The sequence below is a fragment of the Dromiciops gliroides genome, chromosome 3 (assembly GCF_019393635.1).
Source record: "Dromiciops gliroides isolate mDroGli1 chromosome 3, mDroGli1.pri, whole genome shotgun sequence".
NCBI classification, from domain to species: Eukaryota; Metazoa; Chordata; class Mammalia; order Microbiotheria; family Microbiotheriidae; genus Dromiciops; species Dromiciops gliroides.
This window is the reverse complement of record NC_057863.1, coordinates 83,809,620-83,835,924: the sequence shown is the minus strand read 5'-3', so window position 1 is coordinate 83,835,924 and position 26,305 is coordinate 83,809,620.

Genomic DNA, 26,305 nt, shown 5'->3' with positions numbered 1-26,305 from the left:
GTGCAGGTTATACCCTATCTCTACCTCCTATGAGACTATTGTCCAAGTACTTTCACAAACCCTACACCAAAGATCCATCTAACACTCTTGAGTCTTTCCTTCTGGCCTTTTAATATTCTTTGGCTACCAATGCAACACTTAGGGTGTTTGCTTTCACTAAATGACCAACCTATCTCCTTTTCTGATCATACATTTCTTAAATTATATCTCACCCATCACTTCTTGTGTGCAAATCATGATTGGTAATATGCTGTAGCTTATTTATATATTCATCACATACATTATTCTTTTGGCCATCCATGATTTTAATCCTTCAGAGATTATGATGTTCCATAAGTCATCGTTGAAAAAACACTGGTGTTTAAAAGGTTTTTATTTCCTACTGCATCTTGGGATTATCAAAAGCCTGTTTGTTTCTCAGCCTAGCTCTGTCTTCTCCTCCTTATAAATTCAATTTAGTCAACAAGAGACATGCAAATCAAAACAACCCTGAAATTTCATCTCAAACCTAACAAATTGGTTAAAATTGTTTAAAAAGATAGGAATTGGGGCAGCTAGGTGGCGCAGTAGATCAAGCACCAGCCCTGGATTCAAGAGTACCTGAGTTCAAATCCGACCTCAGACACTTGACACTTACTAGCTGTGTGACCCTGGGCAAGTCACTTAACTCCCATTGCCCCGCCCCCCCCCAAATTTTTTAAAATAGGAATTTTCTATGTTGGTTGAATTGTGGCAAAAGAGGCTCACAAGTGCCTTAGTGCATCTGTGAATTAGAACAACCATTTTGGAAAGCGATTTGAAATTACGCAAATAAAGTAACTAGATTGTTCATGCTATCTATGACCCAGAAATACAGCCTAAGGAAGTCATTGATAAAAAGAAAGTCTCTATAAGCACCAAAATCATTATGGCAGAACTTCTTTTTATAGCAAAGAATTAGAAACAAAGTAGATAGATGTCCCATTACTGTGCTATAAGAAATTACAAATATAAAGCTTAGAAATTCTTACATGGGGGCAGCTAGGTGGCACAGTGGATAGAGCACCGGCCCTGGAGTCAAGAGGACCTGAGTTCAAATCTGGCCTCAGACACTTGACACTTACTAGCTGTGTGACCCTGAGCAAGTCACTTAACCCCCATTACCTCTCAAACAAAAACAAAAAAATAAAATAAATTAAATTAAAATAAAGAAGTAGAGGGGGAAATTTAGACAATGTAAAACCAAAAATTTTTAATATTTTTAAAAAATCTGTTTAGTTCATTGTCCATATGCAGTGTCTAAGATAGATGTACTTATGTATTAACTCAGTGAGTTGTTCCTCAATTTGCATATAATAGTATGGACAACAGGTATTCATCCACTAGTTTTTCCTTATTGTATTCTTAGACTGAATTCTTTGAGTGGTTGTGGATCTTATTCTGGGAGCAGGGAGGTAGCTCTATAGTATCCCATGATTTGGTGCAATCAGGAAAATAGAAAATCTCTAAGTCTTCCTCATTGTTTTATGCCTTATTAGTGTAGATATTGTTGAGCAGAGAAATATGTTTTTCCAAATATCAAAGAATTTCGTATAACCTTAAAATGTGCATGGGAGACACCTTGTTAGAGGTGAATCTTTATACTGCTGTGCTCTACTAAGTCAAATGCTTTTTTAGAGCTGACAAACAGTAAATAAAGCAGCATCTTGCATTCTTTGAAGTTTACTCAGTTGTGTAACTATAAAGAAGTGATATACTATAGAAAATGTTTTGCAAAAGTCTTTCTCTTCCCTTCTGATACTTTAATCAAGGATACTCTTGTTAAATGTGTAGGTCGTTCATATAAAAATATTTTTATAGAGATAGAAACATGGGTACAATGAGTCAGTAATTACTGTGCTTATCAGCACCTTTTTGCTAATACCATATATGGTTTCTTCTAATCATTAGGTTTCTTCCCCTCTTTCAGATACTTGAAAACATCCCTGAAAGCTTAAAAAAATGTATTATTTACAGAATACATTTCTTCTACATGTGTACTTGGTCTGATGCAGTTGCTTCTCCAATCTTCATCTTCCTTAGTGCCATTTCAGCTTAATCATATTGTGCTTGGGAGACTGACAAGTTCATATGTAGTGGTTTCACTGTCATCAATGATGAAATAGAAATGCTGACTTTTCTGTTGCATTTTTGGTCTGTTTGTTGACATCCTCACAGTTTTATCTTTAAGAGTTATTGGGCAGGGAGGGCAGTGAGGTGGTGCAGTGGATAAAACACTGGCCCTGAATTCAGAAGGACCTAAGTTCAAATCCAGCCTCAGACATTAGCTGTATGACCCTGGGCAAGTCACTTAACCCTCATTGCCCCGCAAAACAAAACAAAACAAAAATAAAAACATAAAAGTTATTGGGGGTAACCTGGATTAAGTAGGTCTAGGCATAGCAAAAAAAAAATGCTATAGAACATCTTCAATGAGATCCACATCTACTCAAAGAATTTGACCTAATAATCTACCTAGAAAACACCAAATGGATGAATACCTATTCTTCAGATTATCATCTTCAATTGGATAGACAGTACATTAAATTAATCTTTAAGTACATTTGTCTTAAATGGGTGTTATAGACAATAAACTGAATAGAGTTGAATAGGACAAGAACTTTTTCCCTTTACTGTTTAATGAGGTAGCTTTGCTCCATACTCTTCCATCAGCCTTCCCCATAAGGTTTTGTAAAAACTACAGTTGTTCTTGACTGCTATGTCCTGCTACTTCCAAAGCAATCAGATATTTCTGATTAATGTAATTTCTAGGCTTTTTTTTTGGCCTTTTCATTGTACATATTGCTTTACCTCAATTAAATTTCTATAGCAAATGGCAATTGAAGTCAATAATATTACCTTTATCTATTTCCCACTTTCTAGTCAATAGCTTGCTTAATGAGTCACATAAGAGCTGTTATTTTTGTATATCATATCTTTTCCTCATCTTCACCCTTGCTTTTACTTTGGTGTTAATTTTTACCTTTGTTCTACCAAAATGATAGTCTGAAAATAGACAGCTGGTTCATAAACTTCTTCCATACCAGTAATGTCATTTCCTGTCTATTAAGATACAGTTAAAAATCTGCATCTTTTTGGACTGTATATTACAACCCCAAACAGGTGAGAATATATGAATCACACATTTAAGGTTTTTATGGTTACCACTTCTTTAACAAGAAATTTCTTAACCTTTTAAGGATTGGGATTTTTCTAGGGGTTTGGTTGGGAAATATCTGTTTACCAAAATAAAATATGTCTTAATAAATCAATAAGTAAATGCTTTTTTAAAGGTGTAAAGATACCCAAAAGGATAAATAAAACAATCTTTTCAAAAAAGATAAAGTTAATTTCATTCAATGTGATATTTCATGCTCATCATGCCTAACTCCCATCTCTTTTCACAGGATCATAAATTTAGAAATGGAAGAGAACTTAGAGATTATCTAGTCTACCCCACCCCCATTTTACAAGAAAACTGAGACTCAGAGAGGTTATGTGACTTCTGTATGGTCACATAGGTGCTTATTGTCAGAGCTAGTATCTTCTGACTCCAAAAATACTTTTCATTCCACAATGACACATGAATATGAGCCTTCTGCATAATGGAAAGGTCTTACCTTCTTGTGCTTTTTTATTTGGTGCTATATTTTCCAACATCTTTTTTCATTTTCTCCTGTGTCCCCTTTGCACTGGAATTGCCAAAGATCAAGATATATGCTGGCTTAGTTTGAAGAATTTCCATAAACTTTTTCTATCTCTTTACCTTCTGCAGCAGATATTGGCACCTAAGCTACAGTTATCTTCATGGTGGTCTTTTTTGCAAATTATAAACCCTGAAATACAAAATGATCATGTCTCATTAAATGATGAAATGAACTCCCTTATGCAGACCTGTGAGCCATCCTTCAATGTAGCTGCAACTTCCTTATGTCTTCTACATTCATTTATTGGGTATATTTAGCTGTTACTTCCTTATGTGTTTGGGGTAGAGTTTCAATATTGATATTTAATTTCCTTCAATAATCTGTCAACTCATTGGTCATTGAACAAAGCTCTGACATTTGAAGTGCCTAGAGTTTAAATTAATGTTTATAGGTGGTCTAGAAACTGGTTCTTAGCACTCATTTCCCACTGCCCACTGTGATTGCAGCAGCAGCAGATGATCACATAAGATCAAAGACTATTTTGCATTTTTCTGTGTCTTATTGGCTAAAGAATTAATCATATATGCTGAATGAACCATACTCTTTCTTTTGTTTTTGGTGCTGTTGTTTTTTTTTCTATTTTGAGGTTTTTTCATCATTGCTCTGATTTTTTCTCTTATAACAGGACTAATGCAGAAATAGGATTAATGTTATTATGTGTATATATGTGTGTATAGATATATATCTATATCTATATAGATATATAGATATAACCTATATCAGATTACCTGGTGCTAGGGGAGGGGGGAGGGAGGAGAGGGAGGGGAGGGAGGGAGAAAAATCTGAAATTGTAAAGCTTGTATAAACAAAAGTTGACAACTATCTTTACATGTAATGGAAAAAAATAAAATACCTTATATGTAAAATAAAAAATTTTTTAAAAAGAATAGATTATAGAAGGGATGGAATAAAATTATAAAACTTGAAAAAAAAAGAATTAATCATATAGCCACCAGCATACTATTGATGATGTGCCTCTCAGTACTCAGCTGGACTGGTGCTCATACAGTATACACAATCTGTTGCCTTTCTGGTTTGGAAGAACCTGCTAGAGCTTATGCTCCACTGGTATATTGCCTTTGAAAACCCAAGGTCACCTCCTTGCCAGAGTGAAACAGAGGAGGATTTTTGTGGAGGTTTGGTCCCTGTTAAAATATGAATATCCCAAGAAAGAACACTTCAAGCTGTTGTCTTTTACACCTTAGCATATAAGAAAGCTTATAAAAATCCTTTACTAAGAAGAAATTTTGATAGAAGAGAGATCTTGGAATAGGGGTGCAACAAGCAAAGGAAATGGGGAAAATAAGGGAAATACTGTGATATAGATCCCCAGAAAAAAACTTCACCACCTTCACAAGTTTTTATTAGAGTCTGTCCTAACTACCATTTCCTGAGATAACACCTTCTAATACGTCTCTGGACCTCATTGGAAGTTACTATCAAATGGTATAACTTCCTGCCATCTCTACTTGGAGCACTTGACTCTCCATTGGGTGTGGGGAAGGGAAGGTTGATGTTACCATAGGGAGCTCTGGGCCCTCCCTCCAGTAGCCTTCCTGCAGGTACCAAGGTGGCAGTGGATGTTTCTTCCTACCAAGGGACAAGGGGGAGTGACTGTAATACTCACAGCTTGATCATGGTGCTCCAACTGGCCCTAATTAGTTTTGTTACTGGAAGTTCCATTGCACATTCTTGAAAGAACCAAAGCAAGGCAGGAAGGCAGGGAAAGGGGAAGGAGGGAGCAACAACTTGTCAAGTTGTCACAGTGCTTGGGGAAGATGATGCAAAGCTAGCATTTCCTTTAGATAAATCAACCATTATAGAAGCATGAAGAAACAAAAGGTCTCACCAGCGACATCTGCATACACTTATCTCTGCTAACCCTCAGATAAGCACATCAGGTCTCCTCAGTGCCCTGTATCAAATTCAGTACCATGGTCAGAGCATTCTGAATAGGGGCATGGGGATAAAAAGGTGACACAGATTTCCTACAGGAATTGTTTGATTAGTCTGAAAACAACTGCCCTGATAAGGAAACAATATCTAGATGTCTAGGTCTGGGGGTTCTATATATTTTTGGTTTCATGAGCCCCCTTTGGCAGTCTGGTGAAGGCCATGCACTCCTCTGAATAATCAATCAATCAGTAAGCATTTATTAAGCACCTACTATGTGCCAGGCATTGTGCTAAGCAATAGGAATACAAAAATAGGCAAAAGACAATCCCTGTCCTCAAGGAGGTTACAATCTAATAAAATGCATCAAATAAAATATATACATAAAATTACAAAAGAAACCAATTATATTAGCAGTTAACAAAACATTTTTAAAAACAAGTTCTTGGACCCAAGGTTAAGAACTCCCTGGTGGGTGCTTTAGGGTAATGTTTCCTGAACCAAATTAAATTGCTGCCTTATATTATCTAAATTCTCTATTACATGCTGCAAAAGTTCTTGGTGGCCTAGCTAGAGACCAGGAGCTGGGCTGGTCGGGGACTGGGGGAAGGGGTGAGGGTATTGAAGGACATAAAGGGAAGGAAGAATCACAGAACCTCCCTCAAAGTTGGAAGGGCATCTCATCTATTCTGTACCTCACCAGGAATCCCAAATACAATATTGTTGGCACTTGGTTATCCAACCTCTGTTTAACAATCTCCAGTGATGAAGAAACTACTACCTCCTGAGATGGCCTATTCTATTTTTTATTTGCACTAAACTTTAGCAAGTTTTTCCTTTTTATGAAGAAGAGGGTGAGTCAGTATTTTAGGTTTGTAGGTGTTAGGAAGTCTTCATTTTAGTAACAGAAGCATTACAGAACAGGGAAAGTTTGCCACTGTGCCAATGTACCAGTCCACAGACTGGCAGTTGGCAAATGATATTCTAGGGCAGCGAGCTTTTTTGAAAATCTCAGAACCCTTTTACACTATTATATGTCACTAAAGGGGCAGCTAGGTGGCTCAGTAGATAGAGCACCAGCCCTGGATTCAGAAGGACCTGAGTTCAAATCCAGCCTCAGACACTTGACACTTACTAGCTGTGTGACCCTGGGCAAGTCACTTAACCCCAACTGCCTCACCAAAAACAACAACAACAACAACAAAACCAAGATATCACTAAGGACACTGCCCAAAGGCATTTTTGTGGGGGTTTTATCTATCAATATTTACTGTATTAGGGGGCAGCTAGGTGTCGTAGTGGATAGAGCACCGGCCCTGGAGTCAGGAGGACCTGAGTTCAAATCTAGTGTCAGACACTTAACACTTACTGGCTGTGTGACCCTGGGCAACTCAATTAAACCCAATTGCCTCACCAAAAATTTTTTTTAAAAACACATGCAAAAAAATTTTACTGTATTAGAAATTTGACCTTGTAGACCCTCCCCCCCCAAAAGGTTTCAGGAACCCTTGGTTCTAGAAAATAGTGTAGAAGATGTTTACTAAAATTTCCTGAGTTTTTTCTTAATTTAAGATCAAATTTGAATATTTAAATGAAATGTAAGAAAATGAAAAAGAAATAAACTGTTTAAAAATTAGAGATATTGGGGGCAGCTAGGTGGAGCAGTGGATAGATAAAGCACCAGCCCTGGATTCAGGAGGACCTGAGTTCAAATGTGACCTCAGACACTTGACAATTACTAGCTATGTGACCCTGGGAAAGTCACTTAACCCTCATTGTCCCACAAAAAAAAAAAAGAGAGAGAAAGAGAGGTGATTTCCCCATCACTGAACATCTTTAAGGCAGATCTATTCAGAGATTCCAGTTAATACATTTTTGACTCTACAACCAATGATATTCTTTCTGACTCAAAGAGTCTATTCTATTACTCAGTGGCAGTGACCATATTTTCCTACCCCCAAATCAGGACATGTGGTCAATAAGCTTTGCCTTGTTCCCAGACCTTCTCAGACAGGATGTGCACCATCCACATGCATTTTGCAAATAGACAAACTGGGCCCCAAGTAGAGAAATTGACTCACCCAAGGCCATGAGTAGCAGATCCCATGTTCTGACTCCAAATCCCATACTATTTACACTCTTCTACAGAACTGATGGATCTTGATCCCTGAAGCTTTGACTAATGCTATCCATGTTAAATTTTTAATGGTGTTTCCACAAGGCTCAAGTGAGACGTGTTTCTAAATGAGACTATAAAGCAACCATGAGTAATTGGACACAGTTAGTGTGCTCTGTGCCATGGGGTATGTGGAGTGTGCCTAACCACATTGGTTCTAACACAAGCATTTCACTTTGATCATTCACACCCTTTGCTCCAAAGCATTCATGAAGATGGGATGGAGAAGGACCAGATGCCCACCTGGCCTATATCTACCTCTTTCTCAAAAAGAGAACTTCATCACATTTCTTATATATATTACCTCCTCTCTACAAAGCCTGCTATGACCTGAATTCAGGCCCTCATCACTTCTCACCTAGATTATTGCAAAAGCCTCCTAATTGGACTCCCTACCACTGAAGTGGTCTCTCAACCACTTCCTGCCACTGAAGTAATTTTTCTTAAGGCAAATATAACCAAATGATGCCCTACTCAACCAACTCCAGTGGTTTGTACTGCCTCTGGTATCAACTCCTCTGGCTAGCTTTTAATTTCTTTTTTTAATCATAAAAGTATTTTATTATTTTCCAGTTACATGTAAAGATAGTTTTCAACATTTGTCTTTATAAGATTTTGAGTTCCAAATTTTTCTTCCTACCTCCATTCCCTCCCCCCTCCCCAAGACAGAAAACAATTTGATATAGGTTATATATGTACAATCACATTAAAGATATTTCTCCCAATTGCCTCACTCCCCCCCAAAAAAAGATATTTCTGTGTTAGTCATGTTGTGAAAGAAGAATCAGAACAAAAGAGAAAAACAAAAACAAAAAAAGTAGAAACAGTATGGTTCAATCTGCATTCAGATTCCACAGTTCTTTTTTCTGGATGTGGAGAGCATTTTCCATCATGATTCCTTTGGAATCATCTTGGATCATTGCATTATTGAGAAGAGCTAAGTCTATCACAGTTGGTCTTCACACGATGTTGCTGTTACTGTGTACAACGTTCTGGTTCTGCTCACTTCACTCAGCATCAGTCCACTTAAGTCTTTCCAGGTCTTTCTGAAATCTGCCTGCTCATCATTTCTTATAGCACAATAGTATTCCATTACATTCATATGCCACAATTTGTTCAGCCATTCCCCAATTGATGGGCATCCCCTTGATTTCCAATTCCTTGCCACCACAAAGAGAGCTGCTATAAATATTTTTGTACATGTGGATCCCCTTCCCTTTTTTATGATCTCTCTGGGATACAGACCTAGTAGTGGTATTACTGAGTCAAAGGGTGTAGCTTTTAATTTTCTAAACAACCTGCCCCCCCATATACCTTTCCAAACTCATTGGACTTTGCTCTTCCTAACCTTTGTGATCTAGACAAACTGACCTCTCTGTTCCTCACTCATGACATCCCATCTCACATCTCCTTGCCTTTGCCTTGTCCATTCTCAGGTACCTATGATATGCTCCCTCCCTACTTCTGCCTCACAGAGTCTCTCTCTTCCTTTAAGATGCCTCTCAGACATTATTTTTTACATAAAGCCTATCCTAGATATTCAACTGCTAGTGGTCTCCCTCCCTAAATACCTTGTATTTAATGACAGGCATTCATTAGCTCTATATTTTATGCTGTATATACTGCATTATGAAATTGTCTCCCCCATTAGAATTCATTGTAATTTCATTGTAAGGATGGCTTAATTCTTTATACTTGCATCCCCAGCGGTAGCAGCACCTGGCATAGAGTAGGCACTTAATAAATACTTGTTGATTGATTAGAACTACAAAGTTCCTCATTGCAGTGGCAGCAGTTTTATCTGAAGTCAGGGAACTAGGCTGAGTTCTTCCTAGACATACACTTAAAAGGGAGCTAGGGTGGCAAGATACGTTCAGTCCACCCTGTTGCAAGAAGGAGAACCCAAGAGGGTACACTCCTAGATGTGCCAAATCTGCAGCACCAACCAAGCTCCAGCTCTGAATCACAGCAACCTGGGCTCCCCTGTAGGAGAACCAGTGGGTGCCAATTCGGGGAAGTTGCTAACCAAAGCAAGGATTAAAAAAAAAAAAACCAAACCCTTTTTCTTTTCAATGAAATGCTTTAGTGAATGCTTTTTTCAAAAATGGTATTTAAAAAACCCCAACCCTGCCTCACGTCTTTCTAATCAAGTCCCTTAGAGCATTTGTTGCTTGGATTAATGAGGCCATATCAAAGGCTGATATTCATGTTTCTCCAAATGGACACCGTGGGGCACTTCTGGGCTCCATTTTGGCAACTTGCTCAGTAGTCAAGCTGTTTTATTTTATTTTATTATTTTTTCCTAGGTTTTATCAACTAGGGACAAAAGGATGCCGCTTTCAATGAGAAAAATCTCTCCCTTCATGTGCTGTTCTAAACTCAGTGGGTCCTCTTTCCAGCCAGGTGAGGGAAAAGTTGCATTTTCAATGCAGAAAAGCCCTTCTGAATGCCGGGCGGCCTGGGAGGTATAATGAACAAGCTTCTCACTTGGATCCCTTCCCAGACCCACAACGACTGAGCTCAGTGGTGTCTAAACAGAAGTCTCTGGCTTCCTTTCAGTCCCTGGACTTATTAGGTTTGATGTTTTTTTATTATGTTTTGTTCTGCATCTCTAAATCCTCCTTCTGAAGCATTGTATGGCAAACACGGGGTCCATCCGCCCGAGAGCATTGTCCCTTGGTCGCCATGGTAACCCGATCGCACTCCAGCTAGCTCCTTCTTCCAGATGAAATACACACGCATCCCGGTGCACACCTTGCGGCACCCACCCCGGCCGGGAAATCAGCCCACGGGGGGTTTCTGTTTATGAGCAGGAGTTGGCATGGGCCCACAGGGGCTGGCGCTGCTGTGTTTTATTGACTTTATTAAAATACTTGGGAAACACATTCAATTTCTATTTGTTATTGTTTCACCTGTGCCGAAAGGGGGCACTTGATGAATGGGTCGAAAGGCCGTGGTGCGTTTCACTTGGGCGTCTGTAGCTAACAGATGCTGAAATGTGGTTTCATAATACTGTAATAAGACTTTGTACTTTTACAGCTCCTTTCATCAGTGAATCTCAAAGGCTCCCTCATTAAACCTCACAGCCCCCTGGGAAGAAGGGAACTGGGGAGCCTCTCTAACCGCACCCTCGTCCTCTCCCACCCTCCTCCTCCCCACTTCCTCCACCATTTCTATGTAGACTTTGAGGGTGAGTTGCCCAGGCTTATTCGGGACGCTAATCTACCAACGGGACACTTTGCTCCAGGCTAGGCCTATCCAACAAGGTATAATTATGTATTTACCCAGCTATATTCCAGTCATTTGCATTTTTTCTTCCGTTTTTTTGGACTTCCCTCCTTTGTCTTGCGCAACTGGTCCAGTCCCAGCACATCACTGGGATCTGAAACCCCCTGAGTTTGGCCTTTCCCACAGTCACTGTGCATCTTGGGATAAGGAGATAGTAGTTCCTTTGGCCTCGATCCAGCATACCACAAGCAGATCCATCAAGGGTGCAGGTCTCTGACCCAGCAAGGCTGCGTGTACTTAAAGCATAAACATAATAGGGTTCACAAAATCCTCACAACAGGCATGGACAGGATAATTAGAGCTTTAGAGCTGGAAAAAAAAAATCTAGAATTCTAGATCAACACGCACACACCTTTTTTAGTATTTTTAATTTTTTTATAATAAACATTTTAATTAAAAGTTTTGTTATTCCTCCCTCCCCTCCCCTCCTCTCCCCCCTCCCTGAGGAGGGACACAATCAGATATAGGTTACACATGTGCAATTATGTAAAACATTGCCATATTAGCCCTTTTGTACAAGAAGAAATAAAGTGAAGAATTGCATGCTTCAGTCTGTGTTCAATAAATATAAGTTCTTTCTTTGGAGGTGAATAATATGCTTCATCAGTAGTCCTTTGGGATTGTCTTGGATCATTGTATGGCTGAGAAAAGTTAAGTCATTCACAGTTCTTCATCAAACAATATTGCTGTCACTGTGTACAATGTTCTCCTGGTTTGGCTCACTTCACTATGCATCAGTTCATATACAAATGTGTTTTTAAAATGGAGAATTTGAGATGCAAAAGGGTTGAAGTCACTTGTTCAATGTGACAGATTCAAACCCCAGTACTTTGATTTCAATTCTGGGACTTGTTTCAATGTCTATACCCACTCCCGTCTCCTGTGGGTCATCTAAAAGCTTTTTCCCCACCAAAGAACATATCTCTATTAATAATCTTTTCCTGATCCTGGACATGAGAGCTACTACTGAAACCACATGTGTGAATGACTTTACAATCATCAGAATTACAGCTTTCATATTAGCAGCTCATAATATTTGCATTGGTCTGACCACCATTCATCAACATTAAGCAAATAGGAGGGTCCGCAAGCCCTGGTTAGCACTTGAACATGGATAAATGTCCAATGGTTGATAGATATATACAAAATAAAAGCCACACAATATGTCATTGTTCAGATTTAGAGTGATCCTAATATTATTGGAGTTACTAGTGTTTGCCATGGTCTCAGGAAATTTATTATTAGTATAAATGAAGACATAAGTCACTAGAAGTGCACATAAATGAGTAGAAGGAATTATGTACATATGACTAATCACAAAAAGTTAAAGCTAGAAGGAATCATTAGCCAAGTCGATTCAACATATATTTACAAAGCATCAACTCTATGTAGAGCACTGTCCTAGGCACTGAAGACTTCTTTTTAAATCCTGATTATGTAAGTGTAGGCCACTCCCAGTGGGGAACTTACTTACTTAGGCCACCAATACTTACTCAGGCCACCAATACAATGTAACCTAAGCCCTTGGAGAGTTGCCTGGGCAACTGACAGGCTAAGTGATTTATTTGCCCATAGTCCTGTAGCTAGTATGTGTCAGTTAGGGCTTGAGCCCAGGTCTCCCTGACCCCAATACCATTCTCTACTATGCCACCCTACTGCTACTGCTCAAGACTAATAATAATCCTAACAAAATGATGACCAACATTTATATAGTAATTGAAAGACTTACAAAATGTCTTATTTTTGTATGCAGGGGCTCTATTCTTGGCACTCTTTTTCAGTAACTGTCTCTCTGTCTTTGTCTTTCTGTCTCTCTGGCTCTTTCACATTCAGTCTCTGTCTCTGAATGTCTGTCTCTCTCTGATCCTATTGGTTCCCATGGGTTCAACTGGCTTTTCTATAAATACGACTTCAAGATCTATATATCCAGCTCTAGTTTCACATCATTGACTGCCACTTGTACATCTCCAACTAACTCAGCATGTCCAGACTCACCATCCTCATTGCCGCCCAGGCCCATAACCAAGACATCCTCCTTGACTCCACATTTTTGCTCACTTCCCATATCCAATATTCTGTCAAGTTCTGTCCATTCTACCTTTATATCATCTTTTACATGTGTCACCACCACCCCCCTGCTGCCTTCTCTCCTCTGACACCACCACCATCCTTGTGTTGGCCCTTATCACCTCATGCCTGGAACATGGCAATAGTTGCTGGTGGGTCTGCCTTCCAAAATTGTCTTTTCATTCTATTCCATCCTTCACTCAAGTTGTCAAATTGATCTTCCTAAACTGCAGGTCCTGGCCAGGCCACCCAAATATTCAATAAACTCCAGTAGTTCCCTATTACCTCTAGGACAAAATATAAAATCCTCTCACTCGGGCAACTAGGTGGTGCAGTAGATAAAGCACCGACCCTGGATTCAGGAGGATCTGAGTTCAAATCTGGTCTCAGACACTTGACACTTACTAGTTGTGTGACCCTGGGCAAGTCACTCAACCCTCACTGCCCTGCAATCAATCAATCAATAAATGAAGGAATGATGGAATAAATAAATAAAATCCCATCACTTATAAAGCCCTTCATTTTTTTTTTAGTGAGGCAATTGGGGTTAAGTGACTTGCCCAGGGTCACACAGCTAGTAATTGTTAAGTGTCTAAGGCCAGATTTGAACTCAGGTACTCCTGACTCCAGGGCCGGTGCTCTATCCACTGCGCCACCTAGCTGCCCCTATAAAGCCCTTCATAACCCAGCTTCTTTCTACATTTAAATCTTCTTATGCTTCACTCCCTTCCAGATACTATAAAAACCAGTGAGATTGGCCTCCTTTCTGTTCCTTACAAATGACACTCCATTCCCCAATTCTGTGCATTTTCTTTTTTTCTTTTTTTTTTGGGGGGGGGGGAGGCAATTGGGGTTAAGTGACTTGCCCAGGGTCACACAGCTAGTAAGTGTCAAGTGTCCGAGGCCAGATTTGAACTCAGGTACTCCTGAATCCAGGGCCAATACTTTATCCACTGTGCCACCTAATTCTGTGCATTTTCACTATTTGTCCCCCATCCCTGAAAACTTCTCCCTCCTCATCTCTGCTGCATGGAGTTCCTGGCTTTCTTCAAGTTGCAGCTAAAATCCCTTCTACCAAAAGCCTTTCCAAATCCTTGTTTCCCAATCTCCCTTCAAGTTAGTGCCTTCTCTCTGTTGATATATCTCTCATTTGTCCTGTACATATTTTGTTTCTCCATAGTTGTTTCTATATTGTGTTCCCTAATAGACAATGAGATCCTCAAAGATGATGATCTTTGGGTGTTCATTTTGCCTTTCTTTGTATTCCCAGTACTTAGTGAAGTTCCTGGCACACAGTAAGTGCTTAATAATTGATTGTTAACTTGAATTGACCTACACGGTACCAAGCTAATTCAGGCCCTTACATGACTTTTAGAGACCTCTAGCTCTAGTCTAGGTAGGACCATCACCAATCATCTTGCCACTGGACTCTGTTGACTCTGGAGGAGAGAGTTGATGATTTTGCAAAGCTCTGCCTCACTTAAATCCAATCCACCCGAAAGTCAAGACATCACCTTCATGATGTCATTGGTCTTCTTTGAGAATGAAGGACCACCACCAACAACAACACCTTTCTATGCTTATTGCAAATTGCCTTCCTTCATGATCTCTTTGGTTGAGTTAAATTCTTTTTTTTAGGGATGGCTAGGTGGTGCAGTGGATAAAGCACGGGCCCTGGATTCAGGAGTTCCTGAGTTCAAATCCGGCCTCAGACACTTGACATTTACTAGTTGTGTGACCTTGGGCAAGTCACTTAAGCCCCATTGCCCTGCCAAAAAAAAAATTCTTTTTTTACTTTTTCTCATATATGACATTCTATCTGTTTTTGTTTCTTTGCTCACCCTATCTGGAGTACATTTTCTCCATATCTCTTAGAATCCCTAGTTTCCTTCAAAATTCAGCTCAAGGGTTAATCCCACACTAGAGCCCTATCCCAGGACATTTCTTTGTATATATTTTATATTTTATTGTCTGCTCTCCAAATCCAGAAAAAAAAAGAACTTTTGAATCTGGATGCAGATCAAACCATGCTATTTCTATTGTTTTTGTTGTTATTTTTCATTTTTGAGGTTTTTCCTTTTTGCTCTGATTCTTCTCTCATAACATGTCTAATGCAGAAATATGTTTATTGTGATTGTACATATATAACCTATATCAGATTACTTGCCGTCTTGGGGAGGGAGGAGAAAAATTTGAAACTAGAAATATTATAAAAACAAATGTTGAAAACTATCTCCACATGTAACTGGAAAATAATAAAATATTTATATGGAAAAATTTTAAATAGAAAAAATATTTAATCGTGTATATATATATATATATATATATATATATATATATATATATATATATATATATATATATATATATATATATATACTGTCATTGTCCATTTTGCACTCGAACCTGCTTGCCCCCTTCCCCACTCCCTGCAAAAACCAAAAAGACTATAAGCTCCTTAAGGGCAAGAATTGTTTTAATCTTTCTTTTCTTTTGTTCTTTATTTTTTTTCTCCCCATTGTCTAACACAGTGTCTGGCACTTATTAACATTTGATAAATGCTTGTTGAATTAAATGAATCCCTCAAACAAACTTGTGAAGCATATATTTCCAATATTATTAGTCATATGTAATTCCTCCCCCAATGTATACATTTGTAAATTGGGTTCCCTAAGAAAAGTAGTCACTATCTTGGGCTCTAGGATGGTACCTTGTGGGGGGTGCAGAAGCTGCTAACACTGCAGATCCTGAGCTCCCACTGGTATGCTTCCCATTAACATTCAGCCCATAGACTCAATTAATTATTTTTTTTCGGGGTTAAGTGACTTGCCCAGGGTCACACAGCTAGTAAGTGTCAAGTGTCTGAGGGTGGATTTGAACTCAGGTCCTTCTGAATCCAGGGCCAGTACTCTATCCATTGTGTCACCTAGCTGGCCCTCAATTAACTCTTTTTTTTTTAATGTATAAGGTATTTTATTTTTTCTGTTACATGTAAAGATAGTTCTCAACTTTTGTTTATACAAGCTTTACAATTTCAGGTTTTTCTCCCTCCCTCCCCTCCCTCCCCCCTCCCCTAGACAGCAGGTAATCCGATATAGGTTATATCTATATATCTATATACATATAGATATATATATATACACACACATATATACATATACACATAATAACATTAATCCTATTTCTGCATTAATCCTGTTACAAGAGAAAAAATCAGAGCAGTGATGCAAAACCTCAAAATGGAAAAAAAAAAACAACAGCACCCAAAACAAAAGAAATATTATGGTTCAATCAGCATCTATACTCCACAGTTCTTTTTTTTTTTTCTTGGATTTGGAGATCCTCTTCTATCATGAGTTCCCTGGAACTCTTCTGTACCATTGCATTGGTGAGAAGAATATAGTCCGTCAATGTTGATGATACTGTGTACAATGTTCTTCTGGTTCTGCTCATCTCACTCATCATCAGCTCATATAAGACCCTCCAGGTTTCTCTGAACTCCTCCTGCTCATCATTTCTTACAGCACGATAGTATTCCATTGTATTCATATGCCACAATTTGTTCAGCCATTCCCCAATTGATGGGCACCCCCTCAACTTCCAATTCCTTGCCACCACGTAAAGAGCAACTATAAATATTTTTGTACATGTGGGTCCCTTTCCCCCTTCCATGATTTCTTTGGGCAAAAGACCTAAAAGTAGAATTGCTGCGTCAAAGGGAATGCACAGCTTTATCGCCCTTTGGGCATAATTCCAAATTGCTCTCCAGAATGGTTGGATCAGTTCACAGCTCCACCAACAATGCATTAGTGTTCCAATTTTCCCACAGCTTCTCCAACATCCATTATCTTCCTTTTTTGTCATTTTAGCCAATCTGATAGGTGTCAGGTGGTACCTCAGAGTTGCTTTAATTTGCATCTCTCTAATCATTAGAGATTTAGAGCATTTTTTCATATGGGAATAGATAGCTTTGGTTTCTTCATCAGAAAACTGCCTGTTCATATCCTTTGACCATTTCTCAATTGGGGAATGACTTGGATTCTTATAAATTTGATTTAATTCCCTATATATTTTAGAGATGAGGCCTTTATCAGAAGCACTGGCCTCAAAAATTGTTTCCCAGCTTTCTGCCTCCCTTCCAATTTTGGATGCACTGCTTCTGTTTGTACAAAATTTTTTTAATTTAATATAATCAAAATCATCCATTTTGCATTTTATAATATACTCTATCTCTTGTTTGGTCAAAAACTATTTTCCTTTCCAAAGATCTGATAGGTACACTATTCCTTTCTCTCCTAATTTACCTATGGTATCACCTCTTATGTCTAAATCCTGTATCCATTTTGACCTTATTTTAGTATAAGGTGTAAGATGTTGGTCTATGCCTAATTTCTGCCATACTATCTTCTAGTTTTCCCAGCAGTTTTTGTCAAATACTGAGTTCCTATCCCAGAAGCTGGAGTCTTTGGGTTTATCAAACACTACATTACTAGTGTCATTTACTACTGCATTTCCTGAGCCTAGCCTATTCCATTGATCTACCACTCTATTTTTTAGCCAGTACCAGATAGTTTTGATGACTGCCACTTTATAGTAAAGCTCCAGGTTTGGTACCGCTAACCCACCTTCCTGTGAATTTTTTTTCATTATTTCCCTGGATATTCTTGATTTTTTGTTTTTCCAGATGAATTTTGTTATTATTTTTTCTAGCTGTATAAAATAATTTTTAGGTAGTCTGATTGGTATGGCACTGAATAAGTAAATTAATTTAGGCAGTATTGTCAATTAACTCTTAATGAAGGGATTAACTCAAATGATATAGCAGGAACAATAGTTATAAAACATTCCTTCCCTAAAGCAGGGACACACTCGATACACACAAAATCTGTGGAGAGGGGAGAGTGGGGAACAATCTTAAAGCAAAATGATAGTAAGACCCATGTGTAGGGAACACAAATAGCCTTGGTAACTTACAACTTTGCTGCTAGTCTGAGTTGCTCTCTTTCTAGGATAGGGTAGCTCCTCATAGGATACAATGTCTCACCTGGAAAGATTATATTTCTAGATTCCCTCTGTTGAGCTGTTCCATTATGCATATGGACTTGCTCCTCAATGGCAGTTATAGTCTCTGACACTTCTTCTTCTTCTTCCTCTTCTTCTTCTTCTTCTTTCTTCTTCTTCGGTGAGGCAATTGGGGTTAAGTGACTTGCCCAGGGCTACACAGCTAGTATGTGTCAAGTGTCTGAGGCCTGATTTGAACTCAGGTCCTTCTGAATCCAGGGCCAGTACTCTATCCACTGCACCACCTAGCTGCCCAGTCTCTGACACTTCTCACTTCACACTTATCTCAATCCCTGAGCTGAACTAGTGTTATATATACACTTTCAGAAAGGACACAGACCCTTAGCCTAAGATTGACAGAAGCCTTGCTCATTCTGGTCCATTGGCAAAGCTCCTAGTCAGAAGGTGGCAATGTAAACCATTCCTAGTTTAGGAATACATCCATTCAGTGAGAAATTAATGTGTGGTGACATCCAGTATAGTGTGTTGGTTTTGCTGTATCTATCTTAAATTATCTTTGACAATTTTATAGGTACAAAAAGGAAATTTTCTAGTCTGTTTGGTATCTACTTTTTTATTAAGTGGCACTAAATTATTCCAACATTTCTTGCTTTACACTACAGTTTAAAATTCAATATTTAAAAGTTTAAATAGTTTAATTCAATAGTTTAAGTGGTTCAATTCAATAGTTTAAATTCAATATTTCTTTTCATTCCCACTTTTTTCATTATTTGCAGTGTTTGAGATTTTATTCCTGCAAATAAATTACATTTTGTCTAGTTTTATAAAGTAATCCTATGAGAGTTGGATTGGTATAGCCTCAAAATGTAAATTATTTGGGGTAGTATCATTTTCATTATATTGGCACAGCTCAACCATGTCTAGTTAATATTTCTGCAATGATTTGTCTGCCTTTGTTTCTTTTTTTTCCTTTGTTTCTTTAAAGTGTCTTATACAGGTGATTTTTTTTTTGGTGACGCAATTGGGGTTAAGTGACCTGCCCAGGGTCACACAGCTAGTAAGTGTCAAGGGTCTGAGGCTGGATTTGAACTCAGGTCCTCCTGATTCCAGGGCTGGTCGTCTATCCACTGCAACACCTAGCTGCCCCTTATACAGGTGATTTTGTGAATTTCTTTTGTATCCTCCTGTTTTGCTGAAGTTATTAATGTTCTGATTAATTTTTCATTAAATCTCCGGAGTTCTTCATGTAAACAATTATATCTAAAATTACAGATAATTTTGTCTCCTCTTGGTCTATATTTTATCATGAATTCCTTTTTTTGGTCTTACTGCTGTAACTGGTATTTCAAGTACTATATCAGATAATAGAGATATCTTTGCTTTATCACTGATTTTGGGGGAAAGCTTCTAATGTCTCTTCATTATAAATAATTCTATGTAATTTTATGTAAATCATTTTGACCATAGAATGGATTATTCCTATGCTTTTGGTGTTTTTAACATAATAATTGGGTATAAGAGTTCCTGAAAATTTTGCTCTCTGTTGCAATTTTCATTTTTATTTTGCTAATTTTGTTTTATTCTCTATACCTATATTAAATCAAATTGGCTATTGATATTTTAAAAACAACTCTTGGTTTTATTTAGTGTCTTGATAGTCATTTGATTTTTCAATCTTGGTTCTATTTTATGCTTGTTTGTTTTTTTCAGTTGCATGCTCAATTCATTGATTTTTCCCCCTTTTTCTTTTCTGTTAATGTAAGTATTTAAAGATATAGTTTTTCTCTAAGGAATTCTTTAGCTGCATCCCACAAATTTGGCATATTGTTTCTTTTTTTCATTTTCATTAATCAATTATTTGTTGTTTGTATAATTTGTTATTTTACTCACTCATTCTTTAGTATTATATTTTTTTAGTTTCTGTGAAAGTCTCAATAGTTCTTTCTTCATAGTTCCTGTATTGAATAGAACTTTAATTGTGTGGTGTTTTGTAAAGGATATGTTCAATATTTCTGCCTTTCTGTATTTACTTATTAATTCTTTGTGGCCTACCACTAGGTCAGATTTTGTAAAGATGCCATGCAATGCTCAAATATATGTATACATACATATATATGTTTATGTATGTATATGTATATATATACACACATATACATAAAATCCTTAAGATTTTTATTCAATAATCATCAAAGTTCTATCATATTTAATGTTCATTTTTATCTTCATGTCCTTAGTTCATAGACTGCCTTGCATATAGAAGGTGCTTAATAAGTGCTTATTAAATTAAATTGGGTCACCAAAAATAAAATAATAATTTGTATATATATGTATATATATACATATATATATATAAAAATATATAAAATTGGGCTCCTTTCTTGTTAATCTTTCCAGTAGATTTGTCTAACACTGATAAGGACATGTTGAAGGCTAACAATTATTTGAAGTAAATTTTATTTTAAGCCATGTAATTTGTGTGTATATTCAATAGTGATATCATTTCATTATTGATAGTACCTTTATGTTTAATGTTGTTATTTTTCTTATTCATCTATTTTTACTACTGCCTTGTTTAAAGTCATGATTACTACTGATGCTTTTCTTTATTCACCTGAGACATATTAAATTCTACCCCAATTTCTCATTTTGATGCTTTATCAGTCTTTGTTTTAAGTGTGTTTTATGTAAACAACAAAATGTTGGCTTTTGGTTTCCAATCCATTTTATCATCATTTTCTGTTTTACAGGTAAAATCATCATATTCACTTTTTTTTCTATTATGACTCAGGTTTTTTTGTTTCCTCCATCCATTTCTATTTATTCTTTTTGCTCTGTTTCACCTCACCCTTTAAAAGAAAATACAAAGTAGGATGGTGGAAGTTAATAAAATCTCTTAGCAGAGAGCCCCAAGCTTTCATATCAGAGCTCCTAGCCCTCAGCCCTCAGCCCTCAGCACAGAATGGTGGACAAAACACAGCAGCACTTTGCTGTTTTCTTTTCTTTCATTTTTTTTAAAAAGAGGATTACTTTGAAAGAATTTCTTTTTGGTCCATTCTTTTGACTGTTAATCTTTTTATTTCATTGGACACATTTCTTTCTGTATCTGAGGTGTTTATAATAGGAGTTGGATTTTACTCCTCTGTCTTTAACTGAAATTCCGTAATTATTTCTTCTAATACTGAGTTGAGGTCCCCCCTTATTCTGTAGAATATTATTTAGTCTAATGTTTGAATGTCTTAATTTATCTTCCAAGTCTATTATTTTACCTGTATTGGTAGTAATAGTTTTGGATTTCTTTTTAGTTCTATGACATTATAAGCTTGCTCTTCAATGTTTTCCTCCTTGTCTAATGACCTTTGCTTAGTTCTATTTATTCTGCCATTTACTTCTTCCATTTTTAACCCCTGTATTGTTTTAATGTTTGAAAATTGTTCCATTATCATATATCTTATTTTAAAATACTGAATTAACACTCTCTCTCTCTCTCTCTCTCTCTCTCTCTTTTGGTAAGGCAATTGGGGTCAAGTGACTTGCCCAGGGTCACACAGCTAGTAAGTGTCAAGTGTCTGAGGCCGAATTTGAACTCAGGTCCTCCTGACTCCAGGGCCAGTGCTCTATCCACTGTGCCACCTAGCTGCCCCCAACTCTCTCTTTTAATGAATTTGTTATAAGACATAAAAATTTCTTCAATTGCTCCTATTGCAGTTAAAACATGTAATTTTTTCCAATTTTTAAAACATTTTTATTTAAAGTTTTGAGTTCCAAATTCTATCCTTCCCTCCCTTCCTCCCCCACCCCCATCCGGAGACAGTAAGCAATCAGATATAGGTTATACATGTGCAATTATGTAAAAATTTTCCATAATAGTCATTTTGTATAAGAAGAGTCAAGTAAAAGAAAAAAAATTAAAGAAAGAAAGTGAAAATAGTATAGTTCAGTTTGTATTAAAACAATATCAGTTCGGGGCAGCTAGGTGGCACAGTGGATAAAGCATTGGCCTTGGATTCAGGAGGACCTGAGTTCAAATCCAGTCTCAGACACTTGACACTTAACTAGCTGTGTGACCCTGGGCAAGTCACTTAACCCTCATTGCCCTACAAAAACAAACAAACAAACAAACAAAAAATAATATCAGTTCTCTCTCTGGAAGCAGATAGCATGTTTCATCAATAGTCCTTTGGGATTGTCTTGGATCATTGCATTACTGAGAAAAGCTAAGTCATTCACAATTCTTCCTCAAACAATATTGTTATTATTGTATACAATGTTCTCCTGGTTTTGTTAACTTCACTATGCAGTTAATTTGTCTTTCCAGGTTTTTCTGAAATCATCCTGCTTATATTTCTTATAGCACACTAATATTCCCTTACAATCATATGCCATAGCTTGTTTAGCTATTCCTCAACTGATGGGCATCCCTTTGATTTCTAATTCTTGGCTACCACAAAAAAAAAAAACCAAAACCCAGCTATAAATATTTTTGTACAAATAGGTCCTTTTCCCTTTTTTTGAATGTCGTTGGGATATAGACTTAGTAGTGTTATTGCTGGGTCAAAGGGTATGCACAGTTTTATAGGCCTTTGGGCTTGGTTCCAAATTGGTCTCCAAAATGGTTGGATCAGTTCACAACTCTACCAACACTGCATTAGTATCCTAGTCTTCCCACATCCCCTGCAACATCCAACATTTTCCTTTTTTGTCATATTTGCCAGTCTGATAGGTGTGAGGTGGTAATTCAGAGTTGTTTTAATTTGCATTTCTCTGATCAATAATGATCCAGAGGGGCAGCTAGGTGGCGCAGTGGATAGAGCACCAGCCCTGGAGTCAGGAGTACCTGAGTTCAAATCCAGTCTCAGACACTTAACACTTACTAGCTGTGTGACCCTGGGCAAGTCACTTAACCCCAATTGCCTCACCAAAAAAAAAAAAAAAAATAGTGATCCAGAGCATTTTTTCATATGACTACAAATAGCTTTGATTTCTTCTTCTGAAAACTGCCTGTTCATATCCTTTGACCATTTATCAATTAGGGAATGACTTATATTTTTATAAATTTGACTCAGTTCTCTATATGTTTGAGAATATATGTTGTCGGGGGCAGCTAGATGGCGCAGTGGTTAAGCACCGGCCCTGGATTCAGGAGTACCTGAGTTCAAATCCGGCCTCAGACACTTGACACTTACTAGCTGTGTGACCGTGGGCAAGTCACTTTACCCCCGTTGCCTGCAAAAAAAAAAAAAAAGAGAGAATATATGTTGTAAAAACTTGTAAAAACTTTGTAATTTATTATTAACTCTTGTCATTTGGTTCTTTTAAATCGCAAAATGTCTTTATTTTATAGAAGTTCTTCTTTAACTTCCTTTCAGTCTATCATCCCTTCAAATTCATATCTTTTTTCCTCTTTCACTGCTAAATTCCTAGAGAGAGGAGGCTTATAGTGCAGTACTCATTTGTCCTTAAAAAAACACCCAATAGAATAGGCATAAAAGAATCTGGTTTTGCATGATAAAAAGTATCCATTTAAAACCAAGAGCTAACATTACATTCAATAAGGAAATGCTGGAGGGGTTTCAAAAAATGCCAAAGTAAAATAAGGGTACCCCCTTTCCATGATATCATTTGGTGAAGTTTTGGAAATTCTAGAATTTAGGAATAAGAAAAGAGAAGGAAATTAAAGGCATAAATGTAGGCCAAGAAATGAAAGGCAAAAAGACAGGCAAATCAGAAACAAAAGTATTTCTATTTGTTAATGATATGATAGTTTGCCCAGAAAATCCTAGGGAATCATCAAAGATACTAACGGAGGTAATCAAAAGCTTCAGTAAAGTTGTAGGCTACATAATAAAACCAAAAAAATCAACATCATTTCTATAGAGTGATAACAAAATCCATTAGCCATCACGAAAAGTCTCATTCAAAGTAACTACAACAATGTCGAAATATCTAGGAATCAGTCTAACAAAGCACACTCAACACTTGTATAGATACGATACCTACTAGTACAAGACACTGGGCTAAGCTCTTAACAATTATGGTCTCATATGATTCTCACAACACATTCTTTTAAGAAATGAATAATAAATAACTGGAGAGATAATCTATGCTCTTCGCTGTACCACACCAATATGATAAAAATTATAACACTGCTATCCATTTATAGATATGATGCTTTAATGGTTAAACTACCAAAGGGATTATTTGTAGTCAAGTTATTGAGTCACTTCAGTTGTGACCTTATTTGGGGCTTTTCTTGCCATTTTCTTCTTCGGCTCATTTTACAGATGAGAAAACTGAAGCAAACAGGGTTAAGTGACTTGCCCAGGGTCACATAGCTAGTAATTGTCTGAGGACAGATCTGAAGTTGTGAAGATGTCTTCCTGATTCCAAGCCTATTGCTCTATCTACAATACCAACTACCTGCTCTATTATTTATAGAGCTGGATTCAAGTATTAACAAACTCATTAGGAGGAGCAAAAGTTCTGGAACGTCAAAGGAAATCATGAAAAAAAGGTGGAAGTGAAGGAAAAATAACATTTCCAGACCTCAAACTATATTACATAGTAGAAATCATTAAAATTATTTGAACTATTGTTAAAAAATAGAAAAGTAGGGGCGGCTAGGTGGTGCAGTGGATAAAGCACCAGCCCTGGATTCAGGAGTACCTGAGTTCAAATCCGGCCTCAGACACTTGACACTTACTAGCTGTGTGACCCTGGGCAAGTCACTTAACTCCCATTGCCCCGCAAAAAAAAAAAATAGAAAAGTAGATCAATGTAACAGACTAGGCAAAGAATATCAGAAATAATTGAACATAACCCAGTGTTATAAACGCTAAAACAACAATTACCTTAGAAAGAGCTCTGTTTGCTAAGAATTACTGGGAAAACTGTAAAAGAGTTTGGCAGAACTTAAATTTAGAACAACATCTTACACCTTATATCACAATGAATATGAATGAATGCATGACCTGAATATAAAAGATCATAGCATAAAAAAAATTTAGAATGAGACAACACCAGGCATCTTTCACAGCTTTGACTAAGGAATTAATTCTTTTGGGGGTTTTGGTTTGGGTTTTGGGTTTTGTTTGTTTTGTTTGTGGGGCAATGAGGGTTAAGTGACTTTCCCAGGGTCAAACAGCTAGTCAGTGTCAAGTGTCTGAATTCAGATTTGAACCCAGGTCCTCCTGAATCCAGGGCCAGTGCTTTATTCACTGCATGGCTGCTACCTAAGGAATAAATTTTTAATGAAACAATGGATAGAGGTGATTACAAAAGATAAAATAAATACTTTTTATTACATTAAATTGAAAATTTTTTGCATGAACAAAATTAATTCAACCAGGATGAAAAGATTAACAGTCTACAGGGGGGATATTTTTGTATCAAATACCTCTGAGAATTCTCTAACATCCAAGAAAACATAGACAATTAAGAGAAGTATAAAGCCATTCCTCAATAGTTAAATGGTTAAAGGCTATGGGGGAAAAACAGTTCTCAAAATAAGAATTGCAAACTATTAACAAACCTGAGTAGGTTAGATAGGGCACTGGACTTAGAACCAGGAACACCTGGGTTCAATTCCTGTCTCAGATGCTTAGCACCTGTATGACCTTGAGCAAGTCATATAACCTTTCTTTCAGTTACTAAATTCCCTTATCTATAAAATAAAGAAGTTGGAGTCAATAGTCTCTAAGATCCCTTTCCACTCTAAATCTATGATTCCAAGAATGTTCCAGACCACTAACAGTAAGAAAAACATAAATCAAAACAACCCTGGTTTTCCGTCACATCTAGAAAATTGGAAAGGAAAACAAAAGATTGGAATAGTCTGTTTTGGAGGGATTGTGGAGAGATGGGAGCATTAATGCACCATTAGTGCAGCCCTGAATTGGCCAAACCATTCCATAAAGCAATATGGAATTATGTTTTGTTTAAAGTAACTAAAATCAAAATATTTATTATATCAGCTCTTCTTTGTAGTAGCAAAGAACTGGAAACAAAGTGGATGCACATTGATTGATGAATGGCTGAACAAACTGTGGTAGACAAATATAATGGAATATTGCTATATTATTTAGAAATAGTTGGGACAGCCAGGTGTTGCAGTGGATAGAGCACCGGCCCTGGAGTC